Source organism: Panthera leo, chromosome B2 (genome assembly GCF_018350215.1).
Source record: "Panthera leo isolate Ple1 chromosome B2, P.leo_Ple1_pat1.1, whole genome shotgun sequence".
Classification (NCBI taxonomy): Eukaryota; Metazoa; Chordata; class Mammalia; order Carnivora; family Felidae; genus Panthera; species Panthera leo.
The window spans coordinates 95,016,407-95,026,209 of record NC_056683.1 but is presented as its reverse complement, the minus strand read 5'-3'; the positions used below and the strand labels follow the sequence as shown (position 1 = coordinate 95,026,209).

The 9,803-nt window shown below is 45.5% G+C and overlaps 1 long non-coding RNA gene across 1 annotated transcript; it reads right to left on the bottom strand.

Annotated features, from left to right (window-relative positions):
- Positions 1–1,038: 1,038 nt before the first annotated feature.
- LOC122219125 lies at positions 1,039–6,447 on the bottom strand. The gene is made up of 3 exons (XR_006202270.1): positions 6,276–6,447; positions 2,580–2,781; positions 1,039–1,530 (listed from the first exon to the last, which is right to left on the bottom strand). It is a non-coding gene; the product is annotated as an uncharacterized LOC122219125 (long non-coding RNA).
- Positions 6,448–9,803: the final 3,356 nt, after the last annotated feature.

Sequence of the window (9,803 nt, the reverse complement as noted above, 5' to 3'; positions counted from 1 at the left end):
TTCCTAAGTTTAAACAAATGACCAATTTTACTGTCTATGTACTAATTCATTAAATATTTAATAAGTATCTATTGCGTGCCAGGTACTTGAAATACAATACTGAACAAAACATGTGGTCCCTTCCCTTGTGCAGTTTATACTATAGCAGAGAAGGCTCACAATTTAAGCAAGGGCAGTGTTCTGATGGAGGAAGGACAAAGTGCCACAGGGAACTGTAGCAGCAGCTTCTGACCCAGCCACCCAGGCTGGAGAAAGCTGTAGAATGAGAGCAGATTTCCTGGAGGAGACAATTCCAAGTGGAATGTACCATTGGCCTTAGGGACACTGAAATTCAGAAAGCGGAGGTACATTTAGCTGTGAATAAAAGAATCCCTTATGGACTCGTATAAGATACTAGGTATTATACAAAACCCGGAAGAATTTTGTTGTATTCATTCTTTTTTCAACTGTGGCTAATGTTAATGCCCTTCTCCCAAATTTGATTACAATCTTTAAGTATAAAACCTAAAGCATAAACTTTTTAACTTTGTATGAATGTTTTTATTTGGTAAGTTGTTTGACCCATTAGTTTGTGAAGAGTTAATGCAATGTGTTTTAGCAGCTATAAATTCCACAACTATGGAATCTGAGGGTTTATGCAAATTATTTTGTTCCATTGGAACTTGGTGGTATATTGCATCATTGGCTGGAGTTTGGGAACTTGCTACAGAATGCAAATTTTTTTATTACGTTCGTGGAAATTAAATTTAATATTTGCTCACTTTTAATTACTGTTCAATGGATGAGATAATCCAGGAAACCATGACAGGTGGTGTGACCGAGACAGGAAGAAGCCAGGCTGGAAAACCAGAGACCCATACTCAGAAAGTAGCATTTTAGTGCTTTTAAACCGATGGAAAATTAATGGGTTGTTCTCTATAGATTTCCCCTTGTTTTTCAAGTGGGGATAAACTTGGCATAATAACTCTAATATATGACTTGATTTTCAAAATTAAAATTTTAAGGATGAATATAGTTATTCAGACAACTTGCAACTGGTGGTGGTGGCAACAGAGCAGTTGTTTTTAATAAGAAAATGATGGGGAAGATCAAAGAAGAACAGGGATCAGGATGTGGGAGTGAGTTCTCTTTATTGCAAACTGCTTTGGAGGGAGGTGAGAGATGGAGATTAGAGATGATGAAGACCTTTCCTTTTGGCTTCTCTGATCTAGCCATGGATGATGAGAGTCCCTCTGGATGAGCGTCAAAGAAAAGCCATGGTTAAATGGGTAATAAAAGAAAAATCAATTGCCCATAAATACTAAGTGTTTTAAGTTTGAAATTTTCTCTAAAAAGAAAAGAAAAGGAAAAAGAAAACCCTAGTTATTGTAGTTATCTTCTACAGCTTGTAAAACACAAGTTTCCCTAATGGAGCAGGTCCAGCAAGTCTTGGTTATAGACAGAGTTAGGAAGATTGTGAGAATCCAAAGGGTCCTGGCAAATAATGTGCTTAGAGGCTTCAAAAAGTGTCCCAGAGGAGGAGAAAATATTCTGAAAAAAAAAAAAAAATAGCAATAAAGTATTTTTTATGTTAAGAACAAAAAGACAGGAAATGTTTCCCCCCCCCCCCCCAAATATTGTTGCATTTACTCCATCTGGTGAAATAAAATAAGACAGATATGTAATCCTCCACAGTTACACAAAACCACCACCAGCAGGCCAGTTAGATGGTGGAGAGCTGCTGTCCTAGAACAGTATGTATGGCATTCTTGCCCCCTCCCCCCCAAAAAAAACCCAGGGCCATGTACTGCTTCTCTGAGGCCATCAAAAGTTTCAGACTTAAAACAGAGAAGTTTCTTGGTCAACAGAATTAACAAAATTACAGAACTGTCATCATTATGTTTAAGGAAACCTTTCCCAGTTTGCTAGCTTTCTTCCCAAACATTTTTGCCCTGATTACATTTTTGTTGGTGGTTTAGAAAGGCCAGGACAACCCAAGGGAATGATTCCATTCTAATTGCATCTTTCCCTTCCCAGGAGGCCTGCATCCTTTCATATCCACCAAACTCACTCGATCACTTGATTAACCGTGGTCCACTTGTCACAGAGAGAAAACAACAACAACAAAACACCCAAACAAGCCCTGTGAAATTAACTGGATGTTTTGTTTTTGTTTTTCCCCTTCAGAGATCACAAAGCTTGTGCATATTTTCGTCAGGCATCCTTTTTCATTCAGGGCTCCAGGTGGAATAGAGAAGGTGTGTGTGTGTGTGTGTGTGTGTGTGTGTGTGTGCGCGCGCGCGTGTGTGGGTGTGGGTGTGTGTGTTCCCGAAACGTCAAACAAGCATCAAAGTGTGTGCTGGGGGCCTGTGTCTATAGCTTGCGTTCAATTCTAAAGAGATCGACGACCCCACCCCCACCCCCCGCCACCCCTACCCCCCCCAAGGTTAGGAACCACTGCCCATAACATCCAGATTAATTCCTCCATTCTTGCTAGGCCCTGTTTGCTGGAAGGTATTGAAAAGATGCTTTGTAAATTTGGTTTAATGAATTTCTACAACAACCTGTGAAATCCTCAGCAAGGGCCCTCAGGATTTCACCTGCGTTCATAGGAAATTGGTCCCAATGCTTGGTTCTCCGCGGGGCGTCCTCGTCCCGGGGAGACCCGGCGCCGCCAGGTTCTGGGCGTCCGGTTTGTCTTCACCAGAACAACCAGCCCTCTCCAGATCCGAGAGGGCCCTACAGAATCTTCCGTGGATGGCCCGTCTGCGGGAACCTTGGATTCCCCTTTCCTTCGGACAGCTGAAGGACGACAGTAGAGGGAAAAAGGAATCGCTCTTAGAAACAAACAAACAAACAAACAAACAAAAAATAGTCCGGGCGCCGTGCCCCGGAGCGTTTCCGAGGCCGGCCGGGCGCAGCGGCTGTACCGTGGTCCACACGCTTCGCTATCCGGCGGGCGGCGCCCTGCTCGCCCCCCCAGCGCGGAGGCCCGCGTCCCCGCCGCACAGGCGCAGCGCAGCGCGGCGCCTGCCAGCCTCCCTGCGTGCGTCTTGGAGCGCGGCGGCCCGCTCCATCCGCTCGCCCCTGCGAGGAAGCGCCGGCCGAGGCCCCTCCCCGCCCCGTCCGCGGTTAGGAGCCGGCGCGCTGGCCGGGGCGGGGGTATCAGGGCAGCGGGCGCGCCCCATCCCTTCCGCTCCTTGGGACGACTGCCCGGGCTCACTGCTGTCCCGGGAGCCCACTCCCGATCCTTGGCTTCCGTCTCGCCTTCCCTGAACACCTAGCTTGTACCAGCGTGGCGCTGGGGAAGCATTTGTGGAGACAGGGCAACGTGTGGAGGTAAATGCGACGCAAAATGCTGGGGGGAGCTCTAAGAAGCAGGAAGGGTCAAAAGAGTTTTCTGGGCTCCTTTCTCTCACTGACCCCAGATTGCTACAGATTACTGGGGGTGCCAGTATGCCCATTTTACGGAACGACAGAGAGATCAAATGGCTTCCCTGGGGCCATTTAATGCCAAACGTGGCACACCAAACTTCTGCCTCATCCCAGCTCCTCGGGTGAAAAGGCTTACCTCCGCCCAGGAGTGTGGGCAGCGGTTTAACCGTGTAAGTAACGAGTAACCCAAGTGCCCAGGCTGTGCTCTCCTTCAGTCCTGATGAAGTGGGAAAAGTTGGAGCACCTGGGGCGGGGTCGCGACCTCTTACCGCCTCCTGCCCTCACCTCCTAAGTGATCTCTTGCAGTCACCCGCGCTAGAGCCTGGCAGTTCCCCCGCGTTCCGCCCCTCCATAAAAATATATGTATTTCCAGCCTGAACTTCTCCAAACTCCAACCTCCAGTTTTGTTTATTCAGCTGCCTACTGGATATCTGTCTCCAGCCGAATGTCTAAAAGATGCTGAAATTTAACTTGTTTGAAGCTTTGCCCCCAAACCTGCTCCATCCATAGCGTTCCTCTTTCCCCTTTCCCTGAAGAGCAAACCATTTTTTTCAGGAGGTGCTCAGGTCAATAACCTTGGAGCCATCCTTGACTCCTCTTACTTGCACACTCCAAATGGTGCCTACCAGAAAATGCTTCTGTGTATATCCAGAATCTGACCATTCTTTATGGCATCTGGTACTACTACTTGGGCCTACACCAATCTCATCATTTCTCCCCTAGGTTATTATGGCAGCCTCTTAATCAGTCTCCTTGTTTCTACTTTGCCCCCTGCTAGTGTACTCTTCGATCCCGGATCCTGTTCTAGCCAGAGTAATCCTGTTCTATCAGAGAACTCAGAACTTCCGGTCACTCCCCACCTTACTGAGGATCATAGTTTAAATCCTTCCGTCTAGGCTCCTGAGTGACCACTCCGCCCCGTCTGACCCTTCTACTCCCCTTCTCCTTGCCCAAGCCCACACCCATCCAGCCACACTGTGAGTCCTGCCTTAGTCTTTGCTGTTCCCTCTGACTGGGCTGTCGGTGCCCCACTCCCATTAGCATAGTTTTCTTCCAGTTTTTGCTGAATACCATCCTCTGGGTAAAGTTCCCTCCCCACCCCCCCCTCCCCCCACCTGTTTAGCCCTGTAACCCAATCCCTGCCTTTTCCTTTTTCTCTGCTTAATTTTTCTCCCTGGTACCTAACTTTTATACTCCCATTTACCTTTGCCCCCTCTTGTTGCTTCTGTCCTTCTACAAGAATGTAAATAACATATATAAGGGTAAGGATTTTTAAAAGTTGTATCCGCAAATGCATAGAACAGTGCCTGGCACATGGAAGGCACTCAATAAATATTTGTTTATGAGTGAACCCACAATAAAATGGGAGGAAGGGAGTAGCTCCAGCATATACTAGCTCTATGATCTTGGGCAAGTTATTTAACTCCATTTTCTCATCTGTAAAATGATGGTAGATACTTCCTTATAGGGTTCCCAATGTTATTAAATAAGTAAATACACAAAGAACACTAAACACAGAAGAACACAGTAAGTGGTAGTGATTGTTACTGATATGTAATATTTATAGCATGTAAGCAAGTCAGACTTCTAAGTGAGCATATATATCAGTATTCTACCTTACTGACATTTAGAAGTTTTCCTATTTGTAGTGGTGCTATGTAAATTAGAATGTAGCATCCTGAAATCATTTGTTATGGGTATTTCTTTGTATAGTGCCTTGGAAGTGTGTGGTCACTGTTAACTGCTGACAGCTGAGGGAGAAAAGTCCATCTTTTGCTTAGTTTGCATCAGCATCATCACGTACCATCCCGGTCATCTTCCATGGAAAGGAGGAAGGGGAAATTCGATTCCTTGAGAGAATGTGAGTTATCCCCTTTTATTATTATGGGAATTCTTCTGAAGGTGTAAAAGGATAGGCTGCCACGTATGGGGTGGAATGGAGGAAGAGGCACTTGACTAGAATCGTGTTTCCCTTCAGGTCCCTAACCTGTTTCCTTAGGCAGATCTCCCAAGGGAGAGCTCACTGGGTGGGGGTTGGAGGGTGGATGATAGGATTTAGTAAGGGAAATTGGCCGGTAGGTCCATCCTGCTCTCACCGCTCTCTGGCTGGCCCAGCTTCTCCAGTGGCTCCTCCCTCCCTTTGCTCCAGCAGCTGTCCACTCTGTTTAGACTGGCACCTATGCCTCTTCTCACTATGAGAAGCACTACTGTGTTTGCTGTGTAACTCCCCCCCCCCCCTCCTCCACCCAAGTGAGCTCCAAGGGGACAGCACTTGTTGTCTCTTACATTCCCTGCTTTCTTTCTTGTTCCTAGGACAGGTCCTGGCACACAGGGGCACTGTCAATAAATTCTTCTTGATTGAATGAGCTCTCCTACAAAGCTTATTTAATTCCACCAAGCAGCCCCTGACATTAATTGAACCAGTCCTTATGCCAGAACACTTTAAACGCATTATCTCATATTATTCTCACAACAGAACTCAGGTTGGTGCTGTTAGAATTCCCATTTTACAAAGAGAGAAAGTGAAGACCAGTGAGGTTAAGTAACTTGCCCAGGTCACGCAGCAGCTGATAAATAGGGGAGCTAATGACAGAAACCACACAGTCTGGGTCCGGGACCTGAGTCCCAACCATCTTTGGTTAGAAGATGAAGAGGACTGATCGCAGCATCAGGTTCAATAAGCCTGGAACCAGAGAGGTCTTAAGGTTGAAAGGAGGAGGCCAGAGGTCGCCGCCATCAAAATCGTCCCTTCCGAGCTTCTGTGGCTGCTGGGTGGGTCATGAGGCCTCACATGCGACCATCAGTGTGCCCAGGAGGTTAAGCAGAGAAGCCTGTTCAAAAATGCCCTCCCTTCAAAGTACCTGCTGGTGGCCAAACATCTCTACTTTTCCGCGTGGAAATAAGGGGCCAGTGGGATGTAGATGAGCCACCAAAGGCCCGCCAGATTGAGCCCTGAGCTGTCGCGGGTTTCCCCGGCCAGGGGCTCCGCCACCTTCCGATCCTTGGAAGACCCCGAAGGAGAAATGTCGGGAAGGAAAGTAGAAACTGGAACTCTGACTCTGGGAAGACAGAACCTGACTGCGACGGGCGGGGCGCGCGGGTCTGCGCCGGGCAGTTGGGCCCCAAGCCGGGGCGGGGGACGCGCGCCACCGGCCCCAGGAGGGCGAGGCGCAGGGGCCGCGCTTAGGGCACTGGCGTCTCTCGTTCCGCGGTCTCCTTGTGTCTGTGATTAAAACACCAGGAAATGACTTGGAGCCCGAGAAGTTCGCTCTGTGAGCCGGGTTTTCTCAGTCCTTGCGGAGATGGAGCGGATGTGGAAACCAGCCCTGCGCCCCCGGATTCGGGTTCTTGTCCCGGAGCTGCTTGCATGCTCCCGGGAACCCATCCACCCACTGGGCCTTCGCGGCGCCAACAGACTTTAAGTGTAGGGAGATACAGAGCATATTGAACACAGATTCATTGCCAGTTGCACCGAATTCATTGGAGCCATGGATCATTTTGTGGTTATGTGTGTTGTTTTTAGTCCAAAGATACTAAAATCATAACTACTCATCCTGAGGGTTTCTGGGAAATTTTGGAGATTGAAATACCTGAAAATTCTGGTAATCCCTGTTCAAGTGAGTCAATTAAAAAGAATTTGTTTACCCACACCCCCAGGTAGAATCACAGGAAAGTCAATGGAGAAGTATGCTCAGTCTCTCCAGTTCTGTTTGGAAACTCAAACCCTCCTCCCCTGTTTTCAGTTGCAAATTAGAAATCACATTAATTGCCCTAAAATGTAACAATTTGCCTTATGCAGAAGTTTGTTTTTGAAACAAGATTTGCTTCAGTTTTCTTCCCTAGACGGTGTTAGCTGATATCATGGAACTATTAAACAAAAAACCCAACTGATTTGTGTCTTTCTGTCTTAGTTATTGCCATCTTGTACTCTTGGCCGATTAAAAAAAGGGGGGGGGTGCTTATTTTAAAATGAATTTAGAGTAAAAAGTAATTGAGATGTTTGGCAGCCTCATGGTAAAACATAATAGTGTGCCCCAGGATAAAGACTAGAATTTAGTTCCGTTTCTTGCTTCATTACTCACTCACTTGATGTGGCCTCTGACAAGTCCCTTCACTGTCTTGGGCCTCAGGCTCTCTCTCCATCAGTAACAAGGGGATCATCTTAGACATCTACCTGCCTCCTGAGGGTGTTGTAAGGGTTAATGAGATATGTGGTGAATGCTTTGATTCTAGGGTAAAGGACCTGTACAAATAAAACATGATTACATCTCAAGATTCATCTTTGATTCATCTGAATAAATCGACCTTTCCTTTATTAACTCTTCCTATTAAGTTTTCAAAATTGAGTTGATTTAAAAATTCTATGTTGGGGCATTCTATAGATTCACACTCTACAAAAATCCTTGACAAGTTATATTACCCAGTTGAGAGAGAAACTGTATTTGTTCAGAGATCTTGAGTAACTTATCTTTCTCATTACGCCGATTCAACTTATTTATTCAACAAATGTGTACTGAAAATGTACTCTTTCTAGGGACTGTACGGGGTAAAAGGAGTGCTAAAAAGAACTGTCTTGTGTGCCTGCTGTTCCCACACGCTATGGTAAACACTTTGTATACATAATCTCATTTAATCCTGGTCACAGCTCCCTGAAATGCAGTCTCTTCTCACCCTGGGTATAGAATGCAAACTGAATTCAGAGTTTCCCCATAATTCAGTAAACCAGGTACAGCCAGAGCAGCTCAGTTCTGTGAAGTCATTTGCAAAAGTAAAGGGCTACTTTTGTTGAAACCACTGATAGAAATTTACGGTCACATTAAAAAAAATTTTTTTGGGGGCGCCTGGGTGGCTCGGTCGGTTAAGCGTCTGGCTTCGGCTCAGGTCATGATCTCATGGTCCGTGAGTTCGAGCCCCGCGTCGGGCTCTGTGCTGACAGCTCAGAGCTTGGAGCCTGTTTCAGATTCTGTGTCTCCCTCTCTCTCTGCCCCTCCCCTGTTCATGCTCCGTCTCTCTCTGTCTCAAAAATAAATAAGTGTTAAAAAAAATTAAAAAAAGGTTTTTTTTAATTTAATTAATTTTATTTGGGAGAGAGAATGAATGAGAGCTCAGGGAAGAGGGGCAGAGGAAAAGAGAGAGAGAATCTTAAGCCGGCTCCAAGCCGATGTGGGGCTCGATCCCACCACCCTGGGATCATGACCTGAGCTGAAATCAAGAGTCAGACGCTCACCCAAATGAGACATCCAGGCAACCCTGGTCCTATTTTTTTTTAAGATTTTGCCAACACTGCCTCAGCAGGTATGAAATTTAGCTGTATACAGTGTTTAACATCCTTAGACCAGGTCATCCAGAAGTTGAGAGGATATTAGAGAAAATTTACAATAAGCAAATTTACATATAGGCAAAATATGATGACTCAATCGGAATTGGCCAAATGCTCAAAAGCACAGGAAGCATCCCTCTACCCACCCATCCATCACTGCCAAAAAGAAAAGAAAAAAAAAACAAACACATAAACTTTCATGCAGTCTCTACCTAGTTTTTGGAAGTTATCTAAAAGACAAAATTGGAGTTTATATTCAGCTCACAAGAAAGGGGGCCATGTATCCTGAGTTAGTGAGAGAAAAGAGAAACCTTGTGGATTAAGCCTGTTTTGCATGAGACACAAAGAAAGATCCTTCATCTATCCCTGGAAATATCTACCAAATGCCAACCCATAATGTTGGACAGGAGAGAAGAAGCAAATTAAGCCAGAAAGTGCAGGTTTTTGTATTCTGTTGCAGACAGGCCAGCTGCCAACAGATTGCTTAGAGAGTTTACTATTTACACTACAGTATTATGGTATTATACATTTGCTCTTGCTGACAACGTGCTAAGTCATCAGCATGATTAAAGTGAACACCCATATGCTGAATTGACAGTGTCCTAGTTTATGGTATCAGACATACGACACTGACACACACACATATAACAGAAGCAGATGTATATATGGAGTGCAGTGTGTGTTGAATGATTTAGATACACAGGAATCAGTTGTGGTACTTTCTACACAGGAGAGAATAGAAAGTGAGACATGTAAGTCGTACATTCAGAGAAAGTAGTCTTGGGAGAATTAGAGGAAACTCCTGTCTGGCTTACAGTTACTTAGTTGGGAAAGGATTCTTGAGAAGGAAACAGAAACGGGGATTTCAGAGTAAGAGTCAGAATATGTTAGAATTGGAAGAGACTTGAGAAGTTCAAATCCAACTCTTTGCTTTATGCAGAGGACCAAAGCCCTGGACTTGCTAGTTCTTAGCAGATATAGAGCTCTAATGCAGATGCCCACCTTCTGATGGTCTAGTGCTTGTCCATGTCAAAGGGTTTTTCTTGATGTTGTTTGTTTTAAGTTTTAT